This window comes from Nerophis lumbriciformis, linkage group LG20 (assembly GCF_033978685.3).
Source record: "Nerophis lumbriciformis linkage group LG20, RoL_Nlum_v2.1, whole genome shotgun sequence".
Lineage (NCBI taxonomy): Eukaryota > Metazoa > Chordata > Actinopteri > Syngnathiformes > Syngnathidae > Nerophis > Nerophis lumbriciformis.
Window position 1 is genome coordinate 41,020,001 of NC_084567.2, and position 17,084 is coordinate 41,037,084.

General features: G+C 37.9%; 1 protein-coding gene across 1 annotated transcript in view; it reads left to right on the forward strand.

Annotated features, from left to right (window-relative positions):
- The first annotated feature begins 4,353 nt into the window (after positions 1-4,353).
- lpar1 (lysophosphatidic acid receptor 1) overlaps positions 4,354-17,084 on the forward strand; it is a 207,849-nt gene continuing 195,118 nt past the window's right edge. Inside the window, exon 1 of the mRNA XM_061980902.2 lies at positions 4,354-4,473. The gene's annotated coding sequence lies outside the window, so the exon portion shown is untranslated. The remainder of the gene's footprint in view (positions 4,474-17,084) is intronic.

Below are 17,084 nucleotides of genomic sequence, written 5' to 3' on the forward strand. Positions count from 1 at the left end.
CAGCGGCTCTTTGAAGGGTCATAAAATCAAAACCGGAGCCGGTATTAAAACTCTTTCGATAACTTTTAATCAAAAGGGTTCAATCTCTCTCCTGTGTTAGTTTGAAGCCGAAACGACAAACACGCTCAGAGGAGATAATGTTTGAAGAAAGGTGACCGGTTTTTACAAAAATGTTGTGTTGAAGGGGGAATAGCAAACTTCCTGTAGATTTTTTGCTGGGGGTTGTCAATTTATGAAATGTAGGTCTAAGTAAGACCTACGGAGAGGATTTTGTTTCATGTCTCTCCGACCTTCCCAGTGGGAGTTACAGGCAGTTTTGTCATTTTTTTTCTTCCGAGGAGCAGTTTTTTCTCCGTTTTATTCAAAAATTGCTCTAGAGCGCTATTTTTAAATTTGGGGTTAGGTTTTTTTTATTAGATCGCAAATTTTGCCAGTCCTGATGTGTGCGTTCAGTTTGGTGAGTTTTGAAGCGTGTTAAGGGGGTCAAATTACAGCTCAAAGAGGCAAAAGTTACTGTTTTTAGTACTTTTTTGTCTTGAAGGGAATAGCCAACTTCCTGTTGATTTTTGCCCGAGAATGTACTATAATGAAATCTAGGTGTAAGTCAGACCTACATAAAGGTTTTTGTTTCATGTCTTTCCGACCTTTCTAGTGGGAGTTACAGGCAGTCTAGTTTTTTTTTTCCCTAGGGGGCGCTAGAGCGCAATTTTGAGTTTTGTGGTTCGGTTTTTTAAAAAAAAGGCAATTTTCGCAGGTCCTGATGTGTGGGTTAAATATGGTGAGTTTTGAAGCATGTTAAGTGGGTCAAATTACAGTTTCATGTGGCGGGGGAAGAATAAAGAATAAAGAATAAAACCTTACAAATTCAATAGGTCCTTATGTCCCATTGCATAAGGACTCCCTGTGGGAGTCCTTATGCAATGGGCCATGCGGGCCCTAATTAGCTAACTTCAATGAACCCAAAAATACCTTAAAATAAGTATATTCTCACTACTATATGAGTACGTATTTTCTATTGTTTCATTGAAAATAAAAGAGCAAAGTCCATTTGGCTGTCATCTGTTTTAATTATGAGACACGATTGTGTCAAAGTCATGATTTTTTTTTTTTTTATGCTTGAAATAAGAAATGATGACTTTAAAAAAGTAGTTTTATACTTGTGAGTGTTGATGACACAGCTTTGCAACACTTGATATTCTAGTTTCAAGCATGTTTTACTCAATATAGCTCATCAAATCTCAGCAACAAGCTGTAATATCTTACTGAGATCATTTAAAACACTTAAAACAAGTAAAACACTCTAACATAAAATCTGCTTAGTAAGAAGAATTGTCTTATCCAACAGAAAATAAGCAAATATCTCCTTTATTTGAGATATTTCATCTTACTTAGATTTCACTTTTTGCAGTACACGTTGTGTAAATGATAAATAAAAAGAGAATACAATGATTTGCAAATCATTTTCAACCCATATTCAGTTGAATATGCTACAAAGACAACATATTTGATGTTCAAACTGATAAACATTTTTTTTTTTGCAAATAATCATTAGGGCCCGCATGGCCCATTGCAAAAGGGATGCAATGGGCCATAAGGACCTATTGTATTTGTAAGGTTTTATTCTTTATTCTTCCGCCGCCACATTAAACTGTAATTCGACCCACTTAACATGCTTCAAAACTCACCATATTTGACCCACACATCAGGACCTGCGAAAATTGCCTTTTTTTTAAAAAACCGAACCTCAAAACTCAAAATTGCGCTCTAGCGCCCCCTACGGAAAAAAAAACTAGACTGCCTGTAACTCCCACTAGAAAGGTCAGAGAGACATGAAACAAAAACTTTTATGTAGGTGTGACTTAGACCTACATTTCATAATTGTATATTCTCGGGCAAAAATCAACAGGAAGTTGGCAATTCCCCCTTCAAGACAAAAAAGTACTAAAAACAGTCACTTTTGTCTCTTTGAGCTGTATTTTCACCCTTTTAACATGCTTCAAAACTCACCAAACTGAACACACACATCAGGACTGGCTAAAATTGCGATCTAATGAAAAAACCGAACCCCAAATCTCAAAATTGTGCTCTACCGCAATTTTTTAATAAAACGCAGAAAAAACTGCTCCTCGGAAGAAAAAAATGACAAAACTGCCTGTAACTCCCACTGGAAAAGTCGGAGAGACATGAAACAAAAACCTCTATGTAGGTCTTACTTAGACCTACATTTCATAGATTGACAACCCTCAGCAAAAATCAACAGGAAGTTTGCAATTCCCCCTTCAAAACAATTTTTTTTTATAAACCGGTCACTTCTCTTCAAACATTATCTCCTCTGAGCTTTGTCGTTTCAGCTTCAAACTAACACAGGAGAGAGATTGAACCCTTCCAAATAAAAGTTATCGAAATAAATTTTCTAACTGCTCCGGTTTTGATTTTATGAGCCTTCAAAGAACCGCTGCGCTGATGCTGCTGCGCTGCTGTTTTCTCAAGATGGCTGCTTAAAAGCAGGAAGCACTAACGTGCCCACACAATGCAGACAAGGTAGGTACACTAGACAAAAGTCTTGGGACAATTCGGACTAAAAGTAGACAAAAGTATTGGGACACTTACTACTACCACTGAACAAAAGCATTGGGCAACTGGACAAAAGTATTGGGACACTTACACTGGATAAAAGTATTGGGACACTTGGGACTAAAACTTGACAAAAGTATTGGGACACTTAGGACTAGCACCTGCCAAATACACGGGCCCGACCAATGCTGCTTGCAGCTTTTTATTAACTTAGAATTTCATGGCTGCAACACGTGACAAAGAAGTTGGGAAATGTGGCAATAAATACTGATAAAGTTGAGGAATGCTCATCAAACACTTATTTGGAACATCCCACAGGTGTGCAGGCTAATTGGGAACAGGTGGGTGCCATGATTGGGTATAAAAACAGCTTCCCAAAAAAGGCTCAGTCTTTCACAAGAAAGGATGGAGGCGAGGTACACCCCTTTGTCCACAACTGCGTGAGCAAATAGTCGAACAGTTTAAGAACAACGTTTCTCAAAGTGCAATTGCAAGAAATTGAGGGATTTCAACATCTACGGTCCATAATATCATCAAAAGGTTCAGAGAATCTGGAGAAATCACTCCACGTAAGCGGCATGGCCGGAAACCAACATTGAATGACCGTGACCTTCCATCCCTCAGACGGCACTGTATCAAAAACCGACATCAATCTCTAAAGGATATCACCACATGGGCTCAGGAACACTTCAGAAAACCACGGTCACTAAATACAGTTGGTCGCTACATCTGTAAGTGCAAGTTAAAGCTCTTATATGCAAAGCGAAAGCCATTTATCAACAACACCCAGAAACGCCGCCGGCTTCTCTGGGCCCGAGATCATCTAAGATGGACTCATGCAAAGTGGAAAAGTGTTCTGTGGTCTGACGAGTCCACATTTCAAATTGTTTTTGGAAATATTCGACATCGTGTCATCCGGACCAAAGGGGAAGCGAACCATCCAGACTGTTATCGACGCAAAGTTCAAAAGGCAGCATCTGTGATGGTATGGGGGTGTATTAGTGCCCAAGGCATGGGTAACTTACACATCTGTGAAGGCACCATTAATGCTGAAAGGTACATACAGGTTTTGGAACAACATATGCTGCCATCTAAGGACCTGCTTATTTCAGCAAGACAATGCCAAGCCACATTCAGCACGTGTTACAACAGCGTGGCTTCGTAAAAAAAAGAGTGCGGGTACTCTCCTGGCCCGCCTGCAGTCCAGACCTGTCTCCCATCGAAAATGTGTGGCGCATTATGAAGCGTAAAAAATACGACAGCGGAGACCCCCGGACTGTTGAACGAATGAAGCTCTACATAAGACAAGAATGGGAAAGAATTCCACTTTCAAAGCTTCAACAATTAGTTTCCTCAGTTCCCAATCGTTTATTGAGTGTTGTTAAAAGGAAAGGCCATGTAACACAGTGGTGAACATGCCTTTTCCCAAATACTTTGGCACGTGTTGCAGCCATGAAATTTTAAGTTTATTATTATTTGCAAAATAAAATAAAGTTTATGAGTTTGAACATCAAATATGTTGTCTTTGTAGCGCATTCAACTGAATATGGGTTGAAAAGGATTTGCAAATCATTGTATTCCGTTTATATTCACATCTAACACAATTTCCCAACTCATATGGAAACGGGTTTTGTATTATTGAACTTTGACAGCAACATTTTGTTCAACTTAACTTCTATGACGTCTAATTTCACAACTGTTGGATTGAAAAGAAGCAAAAAAAAAAAATCTTCAAATCTTAACAAAAGTCCCCCTAGTGGTTGCTGCCCTACACAAAACCACAGAGTGGCCCTGGATGCATGCCAGGCCAGTAGATGGCGACATCACTTTCTCCAGAAAGACAACACAAGTGCTTCCCCCTCAGCTTCAGATCTGATCCTCTGAGGTTGAACACCAAATGTAAGTACTGCTCTTCCATTTCATACATTTAGCCATGCTGGAAGCTGCACTTTAGTGGAGGAGCAGAAGTGCAAACTACAACACTGTGGTCCACCATTGTGGTTTTGCTTTTATGCAACTAGGTATGTCTCGGCCAGGGACGTCCAAACTTTTTTCCAACAAGGGCCGCATACTGAAATATGAACCAATGCCGGGGATTTGGGGGTGTACTTGATGCATTTTGCACATTGACGTAACTACAACCAATTCAATGTATTGTATAGTGATGGGTTGATGAGGCGTCATGAAGCGTTTCGACACATTGCAAAACTGTATTGATACTGTGTCGATACTGTGTCACTAAATACTGACATCTGCTGGACATTAAAAATCCCTACAGGCAACCTATGGACCGACTCAACTGACACTGATTTGATGCCCTAGTACAGGGGTCACCAACCTTTTTGAAACCAAAAACTACTTCTTGGGTACTGATTAATGCGAAGGGCTATCAGTTTGATACACACTTACATAAATAAATATATTGTCATTTGTAAGTTACACGTAAGTGTGATTTAAACAAAAATAGCTAAATAAATAAATGTATATATATAAAAAAAATGGGTATTTCTGTCTGTCATTCCGTCGTACATTTTTTTTTTCCTTTTACGGAAGGTTTTTGGTAGAGAATAAATGATGAAAAAAACCCACTTAATTGAACGGTTTAAAAGAGGAGAAAACACGAAAAAATGTAAAATAAAATTCAATTTCGACTCTTTAAAATTCTAAATTCAACCGACAAAAAGAAGAGAAAAACTAGCTTATTTGAATCTTTTTGAAAAAATTAAAAAAAGAATTCATGGAACATCATTAGTCATTTTTCCTGATTAAGATACATTTTAGAATTTTGATGACATGTTTTAAATTGGTTAAAATCCAATCTGCACTTTGTTAGAATATTTAACAGATTGGACCAAGCTATATTTCTAACAAAGACAAATCAGTATTTCTTCTAGATTTTCGAGAACAAATTTTTTTTTTAAAATTCAAAATACTTTGAAATAAGATTTAAATTGATTCTACAGATTTTCCAGATTTGGCAGAATATTTTTATTTTTATTTTAATCATAGTAAATTTGAAGAAATATTTCACAAATATTCTTCGTCGAAAAAACAGAAGCTAAAATATTTATTATTCTTTACAATAAAAAATAAATAAATTTACTTGAACATTGATTTAAATTGTCAGGAAAGAAGAGGAAGACATTTAAAAGGTAAAAAGGTATATTTGTTTCAAAATCCTAAAATCATTTTTAAGGTTGTATTTTTTTCTCTAAAATTGTATTTCTAAAAGTAATAAGAAGCAAAGTAAAAAATAAATGAATTTATTTAAACAAGTGAAGACCCATCCATCCATCCATTTTCTACCGCTTATTCCAAGTGAAGACCAAGTCTTTAAAATATTTTCTTGGATTTTCAAATTCTATTTGAGTTTTGTCTCTTTTAGAATTAAAAATGTGGAGCAAAGCGAGACCAGCTTGCTAGTAAATAAATCAAATTTAAAAAATAGAGGCAGCTCACTGGTAAGTGCTGCTCTTTGAGCTATTTTAAGAACAGGCCAGCGGGCGACTCATCTGGTCCTTACGGGCTACCTGGTGACCGCGGGCACCGCGTTGGTGACCCCTGCCCTAGTATATACAATAATATAAACCAAGTCATTGTATTTCATTTAGGATTATTTCATATCTTCATTTAAATAAAAAATATATTTTTATCTTTTTTAGATACAGTCAATAAATAATGTGAACATGTATCATAACATGGAAATCTAAGAGAACGTGTTGTGGATGATTGTGGACTGGGAATTGTTTTAATTTTATTTTTTTTACACATTTTTATAATAAAAAAAAAAGTTTTTCCGACGTATTACATTTTAGACGATTTCTCTTCTTGGTTATTATTTCTCCGGCTGTAGAAAAGACCCGCTCACAGGGCACAGAGGAGGCGTCAGTGCGACACAGTTGGCGTATCGGTCACGTGACCAAAACAGCTCATGATCGGTCACGTGACTTTCTAAAAGCGGTACGCGCACCGACACAGGGTTTTGCTCTATGAGCTCGACGCATGCGCCGATGCATCGGTGTTGCCGGACCCATCACTAATGCGCACTAATTGACTGAAAGAGCACGCACTTGGCGCGATGATGTCATGTTATCCATGGAAAAAATTATTTTTAGACCATATTATTTGCCTGAGCGGCTAGGAAACGTGTTGCCTTTCCATTAAGAACAATAAATTAGTTTTTAGTATAAGTTTGCTGGTTTCAAGAAATGTAATGCCGAGTGCATATCATTATGTCAAGATAATGGCACTAGCATTTACTTCATTTAAGAATATTTTTCAACATATTGAGCAAAAAGGTCAAAAAAAAATTTCTACCTAGAAAAGTGCACTTGTTATTAGTGAGAATATACTTATTTTAAGGTATTTTTTGGGTTAGCTAATTAGGGCCCGCATGGCCCATTGCATAAGGACTCCCAAAGGGAGTCCTTATGCAATGGGACATAAGGACCTATTGAATTTGTAAGGTTTTATTATTATTATTCTTCCGCAACTTTGCGCTGTAATTTGACCCCCTTAGCATGCTTCAAAACTCACCAAATTTTACACACACATCAGTAATATACGGCAAAACTTTTTATCAAAAAACCAAACCCCAAAACTCAAAATTGCGCTCTAGCGCCCCCTAGAAAGAAAACTGCTTATAACTCCAGTACGAATGTTGTAGAGACATGAAACAAAAACCTCTATGTAGGTCTTACTTAGACCTACTTTTCATTAATTAATTTCCTCGGGCAAAAATCAACAGAAAGTTGGCAATTCCCCCTTCAAGACAAAAATGTACTAAAAACAGTCACTTTTGCCTCTTTGAGCTGTAATTTGACCCCCTTAACATGCTTCAAAACTCACCGAACTTAATACACACATCAGGACTGGCAAAAATTGCCATCTAATAAATAAATCTAACCCCTAGCGCAATTTTTGAATAAAACGCAGAAAAAACTGCTCCTCGAAAGAAAAAAAAATGACAAAACTGCCTGTAACTCCCACTGGGAAGGTTGGAAAGACATGAAACAAAAACTTCTATGTAGGTCTCACTTAGACCTACATTTCATAAATTGACAACCCCCAGCAAAAATCAACAGGAAGTTTGCTATTCCCCCTTCAAAACAAAATGTTTGTAAAAACCGGTCACCTTTCTTCAAAATCTATCTCCTCTGAGCGCGTTTGTCGTTTCGGCTTCAAACTAACACAGGAGAGAGATTAAACCCTTGTGTATAAAATAACAGAACAGAGTTTTAATACCTGCTCTGGTTTTGATTTTATGACCCTTCAAAGACCTGCCGCGCCGCTGTTTTTTTAAGATGGCTGCTTAAAAGCAGGAAGCACCAACGTGCCCACACAATGCAGACAAGGTAGGTACACTAGACAAAAGTCTTGGGACACTTCAGACTAAAAGTAGACAAAAGTATTGGGACACTTAGGACTAGCACCTGCCAAATACGCGGGCCCGTCCAACGCTGCTTGCAGCTTTAATTATTATTATTCTTCCGCAACTTTGCGCTGTAATTTGACCCCTTTAGCATGCTTCAAAACTCACCAAATTTTACACACACATCAGTAATATACGGCAAAACTTTTTATCAAAAAACCAAACCCCAAAACTCAAAATTGCTTACAACTCCAGTACGAATGTTGTAGAGACATGAAACAAAAACCTCTATGTAGGTCTTACTTAGACCTACTTTTCATTAATTAATTTCCTCGGGCAAAAATCAACAGAAAGTTGGCAATTCCCCCTTCAAGACAAAAATGTACTAAAAACAGTCACTTTTGCCTCTTTGAGCTGTAATTTCACCCCCTTAACATGCTTCAAAACTCACCGAACTTAATACACACATCAGGACTGGCAAAAATTGCCATCTAATAAAAAAAATCTAACCCAAAATCTCAAAATTGTGCTCTAGCGCAATTTTTGAATAAAACGCAGAAAAAACTGCTCCTCGAAAGAAAAAAAATGACAAAACTGCCTGTAACTCCCACTGGGAAGGTCGGAAAGACATGAAACAAAAACTTCTATGTAGGTCTCACTTAGACCTACATTTCATAAATTGACAACCCCCAGCAAAAATCAACAGGAAGTTTGCTATTCCCCCTTCAAAACAAATTTTTTGTAAAAACCGGTCACCTTTCTTCAAAATCTATCTCCTCTGAGCGCGTTTGTTGTTTCGGCTTCAAAATAACACAGGAGAGAGATTAAACCCTTATGTATAAAATAACAGAACAGCGTTTTAATACCTGCTCTGGTTTTGATTTTATGACCCTTCAAAGACCTGCTGCGCTGCTGTTTTTTTAAGATGGCTGCTTAAAAGCAGGAAGCACCAGCGTGCCCACACAATGCAGACAAGGTAGGTACACTAGACAAAAGTCTTGGGACACTTCAGACTAAAAGTAGACAAAAGTATTGGGACATTTAGGACTAGCACCTGCCAAATACGCGGGCCCGTCCAACGCTGCTTGCAGCTTTAATTATTATTATTCTTCCGCAACTTTGCGCTGTAATTTGACCCCTTTAGCATGCTTCAAAACTCACCAAATTTTACACACACATCAGTAATATACGGCAAAACTTTTTATCAAAAAACCAAACCCCAAAACTCAAAATTGCGCTCTAGCGCCCCCTAGAAAGAAAACTGCTTATAACTCCAGTACGAATGTTGTAGAGACATGAAACAAAAACCTCTATGTAGGTCTTACTTAGACCTACTTTTCATTAATTAATTTCCTCGGGCAAAAATCAACAGAATGTTGGCAATTCCCCCTTCAAGACAAACATGTACTAAAAACAGTCACTTGTGCCTCTTTGAGCTGTAATTTGACCCCCTTAACATGCTTCAAAACTCACCGAACTTAATACACACATCAGGACTGGCAAAAATTGCCATCTAATAAAAAAATCTAACACCTAGCGCAATCTTTGAATAAAACGCAGAAAAAACTGCTCCTCGAAAGAAAAAAATGACAAAACTGCCTGTAACTCCCACTGGGAAGGTCGGAAAGACATGAAACAAAAACTTCTATGTAGGTCTCACTTAGACCTACATTTCATCAATTGACAACCCCCAGCAAAAATCAACAGGAAGTTTGCTATTCCCCCTTCAAAACAAACTTTTTGTAAAAACCGGTCACCTTTCTTCAAAATCTATCTCCTCTGAGCGCGTTTGTCGTTTCGGCTTCAAACTAACACAGGAGAGAGATTAAACCCTTGTGTATAAAATAACAGAACAGCGTTTTAATACCTGCTCTGGTTTTGATTTTATGACCCTTCAAAGACCTGCTGCGCTGCTGTTTTTTTAAGATGGCTGCTTAAAAGCAGGAAGCACCAACGTGCCCACACAATGCAGACAAGGTAGGTACACTAGACAAAAGTCTTGGGACACTTCAGACTAAAAGTAGACAAAAGTATTGGGACACTTATGACTATCACTGGACAAAAGTATTGGGACATTTAGGACTAGCACCTGCCAAATATGCGGGCCCGACCAATGCTGCTTGCAGCTTTAATTTTAAACCGTTTCAGAATACATTATTAAAAGGCTATTTTTAACATTTTAAAAACAAAATTCAAATATTATTTCATTACTTTTATGGCTGAATCAAAAGAAATTCCATGAATTAGAAAACAAATGTTCAAGAGGAAGTGAAATTATAAAATAATGTTATGGTTGGATGTTATTGCTGGTGGACCAGTTCTGGCTGAAAGATGTGATTATGGTGTTTGTTGTCTTATTATTTATTTGGGTCACATTTTGTATTACCCTGTATTGTGTTTATGTGGTATGAAATAACCTTCATCAGCGCGCGACATTTTTTTATCCACTTCTTCCTCCGTAAATCTTGATACATATTGACGATGACCCGCCCTGCTATACTTCTGATTGGCTCTGAGGCATTTTTCCCCTGTCCAATCAGAAAGAAGGGGCCGTCTAAGCATACCCGCCCCCAAAGTGCCAAAACGAAACATGACAGCGCACAGACAGAGACGGCGCGTGCGCAAAAAGGCACCACGCGCGCGCAAAAGGGTGTCGCGCGCGCGCGCACGAAGCGGAGAATCAGCGCGCGATAACAGTTTTTATGCGCTCGGATTTTTGGCACTAATGTGACGCCATAGCAATTGCACAGGCGCGCACGGCTGCGCTATCACCACAGCTAACGTTAGCCATGCTGCTACCTCTCTGCTGGGAGAGGGCGTATACGTATGTGACGTATGACGTGACGTGTGTCGTGACAGTATGTGACGTGTGTAAGAAGGTGCGCTTGCTGTCTGTGAGAGGGAGACACAGGAAAGAGTGAGAAGAGCCTGTCGTGTAATGCCAGCAGCTAAAAGCAACTGCGTGAGAATCCACAGACCTGTGGATGTGTTGAAGGTGTGCTGGAAAATGCGGAACGGAAATGAGGGCGCAGCAGAAAAGTGGAATGTATTATTTAAATCGGTGCGTTGGAAAACACGGACCGGAGTTTTTTAAAAACTGGATCTGGATCGGCATTTTCCCATGCTTTGCCGATACGCATTTTTTTGCAAATATCGGCGGCCGATCCGATACATCCCTATAGTGGAGACAAAATTGTGGTCCAATATGGCTCTTTCAACATTTTGTGTTACCGACCCTTGACCTAAGAACACTGTTTGTTGAGCATTAGTTTGGATTGTCACACAAAGGACAAAGCAGAGGTGAATTTGAGTAACACTGATAAGCAGCCTGTTGACCAGCAAGTTGACCATTTTATGTTGGCTTGAGCAGAGGTGGGTAGAGTAGCCAGAAATTGTACTCAAGTAAGAGTACTGTTACTTTAGAGATTTAATACTCAAGTAAAAGTAAGGAGTAGTCACCCAAATATTTACTTGAGTAAAAGTAAAAAGTATGTTGTGAAAAAACTACTCAAGTACTGAGTAACTGATGAGTAACATACACACACACATATATATATATATATATATATATATATATATATATATATATATATATATATATATATATACACACATGTATATATATATATATATATATATATACATATATTTATACATATACATATATATATATATATATACACATATATATATATATACAGTATATAATTTATATTTATTTATTTTGCCGTTTTTGTTTCCATGTTAAAGGTGTTTTAATGAATATACATGCATGTTTAACACATATAGATTCCTTTCTTTCATGAAGACAAGAATATAAGTTGGTGTATTACCTGATTCTGATGACTTGCATTGATTGTAATCAGACAGTAGTGATGATAGCGTCCACGTTTTCAAATGGAGGAGAAAAAAAGTTCCTCCTTTCTGTCTAATACCACATGAAAGTGGTTGGTTTTTGGCATCTTATTTGTCCAGCTTCCATATTAGTTTTTATACACTTTACAACAAATACATTGGCGGCAAACTCCGTAGCTTGCTAGCTTGTTTGCGCTGGCTTTCGGAGACTCTTGTTTTGAAAGCGCAGGCGCGATGGAGCGGCACTTTTATTGTGAAGACAGGAACTGTGCAGTCAGTCTTTAGGCTTTTGACGGGATGTACGGTTGAAATAAAAAAGGTATTTTTTCCTTCACACTTTTGATTGATTGATTGAAACTTTTATTAGTAGATTGCCCAGTACAGTATATATTCCGTACAATTGACCACTAAATGGTAACGCCCCCAATAAGTTTTTCAACTTGTTTAAGTCAGGTCATGTGACCGCCTGGCTCTGTTTGATTGGTCCAACGTCACCAGTGACTGCATCTGATTGGTGGAACGGAGTGAACGTCACCAGTGACTGTATTTGTTGAAACGCAGGCACTATGAAGGTCTGTCTGACAGACCAAAACAAACAAAGCGTGCATTAACAGATCGATTAAAATTAGTAGCGAGTAGCGAGCTGAATGTAGATAAAAGTAGCGGAGTAAAAGTAGCGTTTCTTCTCTATAAATATACTCAAGTAAAAGTAAAAGTATGTTGCATTAAAACTACTCTTAGAAGTACAATTTATCACAAAAGTTACTCAAGTAGATGTAACGGAGTAAATGTAGCGCGTTACTACCCACCTCTGGGCTTGAGTTACCTTTTGTGAGGGTTTTTTTTTGGGGTGTTTTTCCAGAGTCTCCTCCTTTTGGGAGCGTGCGTGAACTCCATATCACATGTCCTGAACCGCTGACCCCCCACATCACCCATTGCAATCATGTCAATCAGAACAAAGGGAACAATGTATTTGTCAGGCCCGCTAATGACTCCGTGAAGTCCCGTGAGCGCCGCAGACGAGCTGTCATGACATCACACTTTCCACAGGAAATCATGTTTCCAAAGCTCTGGTTTTCCACTCACGCGTAGGTCTTCTCGGTCTCTCCTTTCGTCGGCGCTTTTCTATCCGGTGAGATACTGCAAAAAATAATTCCCAGCGTAGGGTGATGTCATCCTGTGAGTGTGTCACTGGCATTAGGGAAAAGAGCAGTTAATTTCACCAAGAAAAAGGGTGTGTGTGTGTGTGCGTGTAAGTGAAAAATGACACACTCGCTATCATCACGCACACGCCCAAGCTGGCGGTGACCTCATGGCACACGCTCTCACAGTGGAGGCACATACAGGCCTGAAGTGGTTCTGTTCACACTGCACACCCAATCAGATTTCTTTGCCCTCAAGTGACACAGATCTGATTTTTTATTTTTTTTCCCAGTCCAAACACTCCAAAGTAGGGTTGTCCCATTATCAATATTTTGGTACCGGTACCCAAAATGTATTTCGATACTTTTCAATACTTTTCTAAATAAAGGGCATCACAAAAAATGGCATTTTTGGCTTTATTTTACCAAAGAAATCTTAGGGTACATTAAATATATGTTTATTATTGCAATTTAGTCCTTAAATAAAATAGTGAACATAATAATAATAATATATTTTATTTGTAAAAAGCACTTTACATTGAGTAAACAACCTCAAAGTGCTACAGTGTATTAAAAAAAATAAAAAGATAATACAAATAAAAACTAGAACAGCCTAATAGCTATAACTAGTATGCATATGTCTAAAAAAAGGCTTTTTTTTTTTTTTTTTTAAAGAAGGGGTTTTAAGCCTTTTTTTAAAAGCATGCACAGTCTGTGGTGCCCTCAGGTGGTCAGGGAGAGCATTCCACAGACTGGGAGCGGAGGAGCAGAAATCCCGTTTTTTTTTTTTTTTTTTTTTTTTTTTTTTAAAAGAAGGGGTTTTAAGCCTTTTTTTTAAAAGCATGAACAGTCTGTGGTAAAAAAAAAAAAAAAGGTAATAAAAAATAAATACAAATAAAAACTACAACAGCCAAATAGCTAGAACTAGTATGCATATGTCTTAAAAAAAAGGCTTTTTTAAAAAAAAGTTTTTTTTTTAAAGCATCCACAGTCTGTGGTACAAAAAATAAAATGATAATAAAACATAAATACAAATAAAAACTACAACAGCCAAATAGCTATAACTAGTATGCATATGTCTAAAAAAAGGCTTTTTTTTAATTTCTTTTAAAGAAGGGGTTTTAAGCCTTTTTTTAAAAAGCATGCACAGTCTGTGGTGCCCTCAGGTGGTCAGGGAGAGCATTCCACAGACTGGGAGCGGAGGAGCAGAAATCCCGTTTTTAAAAAAAATTTTTTTAAAGAAGGGGTTTTAAGCCTTTTTTAAAAGCGTGAACAGTCTGTGGTAAAAAAAATAAAATGATCATAAAAAATAAATACAAATAAAAACTACAACAGCCAAATAGCTAGAACTAGTATGCATATATCTAAAAAAAGGCTTTTTTTTTTTTTTTTTTTTTTAAAGAAGGGATTTTAAGCCTTTTTTAAAAGCATGAACAGTCTGTGTTAAAAACAATAATAAGATAATAAAAAATAAATACAAATAAAAACTACAACAGCCAAATAGCTAGAACTAGTATGCATATATCTAAAAAAAAGCTTTTTTTTTTTTCTTTTTTTTTTCTTTTTTAAAAGAAGGGATTTTAAGCCTTTTTTAAAAGCATGAACAGTCTGTGTTAAAAACAATAATAAGATAATAAAAAATAAATACAAATAAAAACTACAACAGCCAAATAGCTACAACTAGTATGCATATATCTAAAAAAAAAGCTTTTTTTTTATTTTTATTTTTTAATTTTTTTTAAAGAAGGGGTTTTAAGCCTTTTTTAAAAGCATGAACAGTCTGTGGTAAAAAAAAAAAAAAGATAATAAAAAATAAATACAAATAAAAACTACAACAGCCAAATAGCTAGAACTAGTATGCATACATCTAAAAAAAGGTGTTTTTTTCTTTCTTTTTTTTTTTTAATTTTTTTTAAAAGAAGGGGTTTCAAGCCTTTTTTTAAAAGCATGAACAGTCTGTGGTAAAAAAAAAAAAAACTAGAACAGCCAAATAGCTAGAACTAGTATGCATATGTCTAAAAAAAAAAAGGCTTTTTTAAAAAAAAGTTTTTTTTTTTAAAGCATCCACAGTCTGTGGTGCCCTCAGGTGGTCAGGGAGAGCGTTCCTCAGACTGGGAGCGGCGGAGCAGAAGGCCCGCTCTCCCATTGTTTGTAGCTTTGTCCTCGGAGGTTGGAGGAGGTTAGACTGTCCGGAGCGGAGGTGTCGTGTGGAGGATTTGGTGGTGAGCAGTTCTTTGAGGTAGAGGGGGGCATACTAGACAACTTGTCTTTTAGTAGTAAGTAAACAAACAAAGACTCCTAATTAGTCTATGCGGTAACATATTGTGTCATTTATACACCTATTATTTTGTACACATTATTAAGGACAAGCTGTAAAAATTGATTATTATTCTACTTGTTCATTTACTGTTAATATCTGCTTATTTTCTGTTTTAACATGTTCTATCTACACTTCTGTTAAAATGAAATAATCACCGTCAGGTTCAAACACCGAACTATCTATTACACAAGACAAGAAGAAGGAATCAAGCAGAGACAATAGTTACATTTTGCTCATGAGGAGAAACGTGTGGAGCTGCACACTCAGTTACAACCTCCCACCACGCTCTGAGGGGCAGTCCCACGTGCTCCTCTATTTATTCGGGAGTTCCCTAGCTAACATCACTGAAGCTGCCTCTATTATGCAAGCAGCCCCAGTGTCACAATACCTGATTACTCAGAATGAGCTCGAGATTTCGCCCCGGCTCTGCTTTGTCTGCGTGTTGTCGTCTTATCTTCGTTGAGGTACTTGAAGTCCGTAGCGGACTGGAAGACAGAAACTGCTGCTGCGAGACAACTTGCAGTGGAAGATAAAAAGTTGTGTGCCTTTGCACGAATAGAACAGTACAACTTGACCACAATTGATCATAACTACAGCAACGGCCTTTAAGCATAAGAGTTGTGTGATAACTTATACATAATTATTCTAATTATAGTATATTCTTCTCTTCTTTGATACTTTACATTAGTTTTGGATGATACCACACATTTAGGTATCGATCCGATACCAAGTAGCTACAGGATCATACAACGGTCTTAATTTAAGTCCTCATGTGTCCAGGGACGTATTTACTGACTTTATGAATTTAATATGAATAAAAAAAAAGAAAAAGAAACATACCGGTGTGGTGAGTTTACATTATTCACCCAAGGAACTTTAGTTATTAGTTATTAATCCTAACCCTAACCCCAACCCCAACCCCACCCCCAGCCCTAGCCCTAACCCTAACCAACTCTTTTGCTTTATGCCTAACTCGAACCCTAATCCTAACCCTAATCCTAACCCCAACTCCAACCCCAACCCTAACCAACTCTTTTTCTTTATCCCTAATCCTAACCCTAATCCTAACCCTAACTTTAACCCCAACCCTAACCCCAACCCTAACCCCAACCCCAACTCCAACCCCAAACCCAACCCCACCACAACCCTAGCACTAACCCTAACCAACTCTTTTGCTTTATGACTAATCCTAATCCTAACCCTAATTCTAACCCTAACCCCAACCCCACCCCCAGCCCTAGCCCTAACCCTAACCAACCCTTTTGCTTTATGCCTAATCCTAATCTTAACCCTAATCCTAACCCCAACCCCACCTCCAACCCTAGCCCTTACCCTAACTAACTCTTTTCTTTATTCCTAACCCCAACCGCAACCCCAACCCCAACTCCAACCCTAGCCCTAACCCTAACCAACTCTTTTGCTTTATGCCTAACCCGAACCCTAATCCTAACCCTAATCCTAACCCCAACCCCAACCCTAACCAACTCTTTTTCTTTATCCCTAATCCTAACCCCAACCCCAACCCCAAACCCAACCCCACCCCAACCCTAGCACTAACCCTAACCAACTCTTTTGCTTTATGCCTAACCCTAATCCTAATCCTAACCCTAATCCTAACCCTAACCCCAACCCCAACCCCAACCCCACCCCCAGCCCTAGCCCTAACCCTAACCAACTCTTTTGCTTTATGCCTAACCCGAACCCTAATCCTAACCTTAATCCTAACCCCAACCCCAACCCTAACCAACTCTTTTTCTTTATCCCTAATCCTAACCCTAATCCTAACTCTAACTTTAACCCCAACCCTAACCCCAACCCTAAC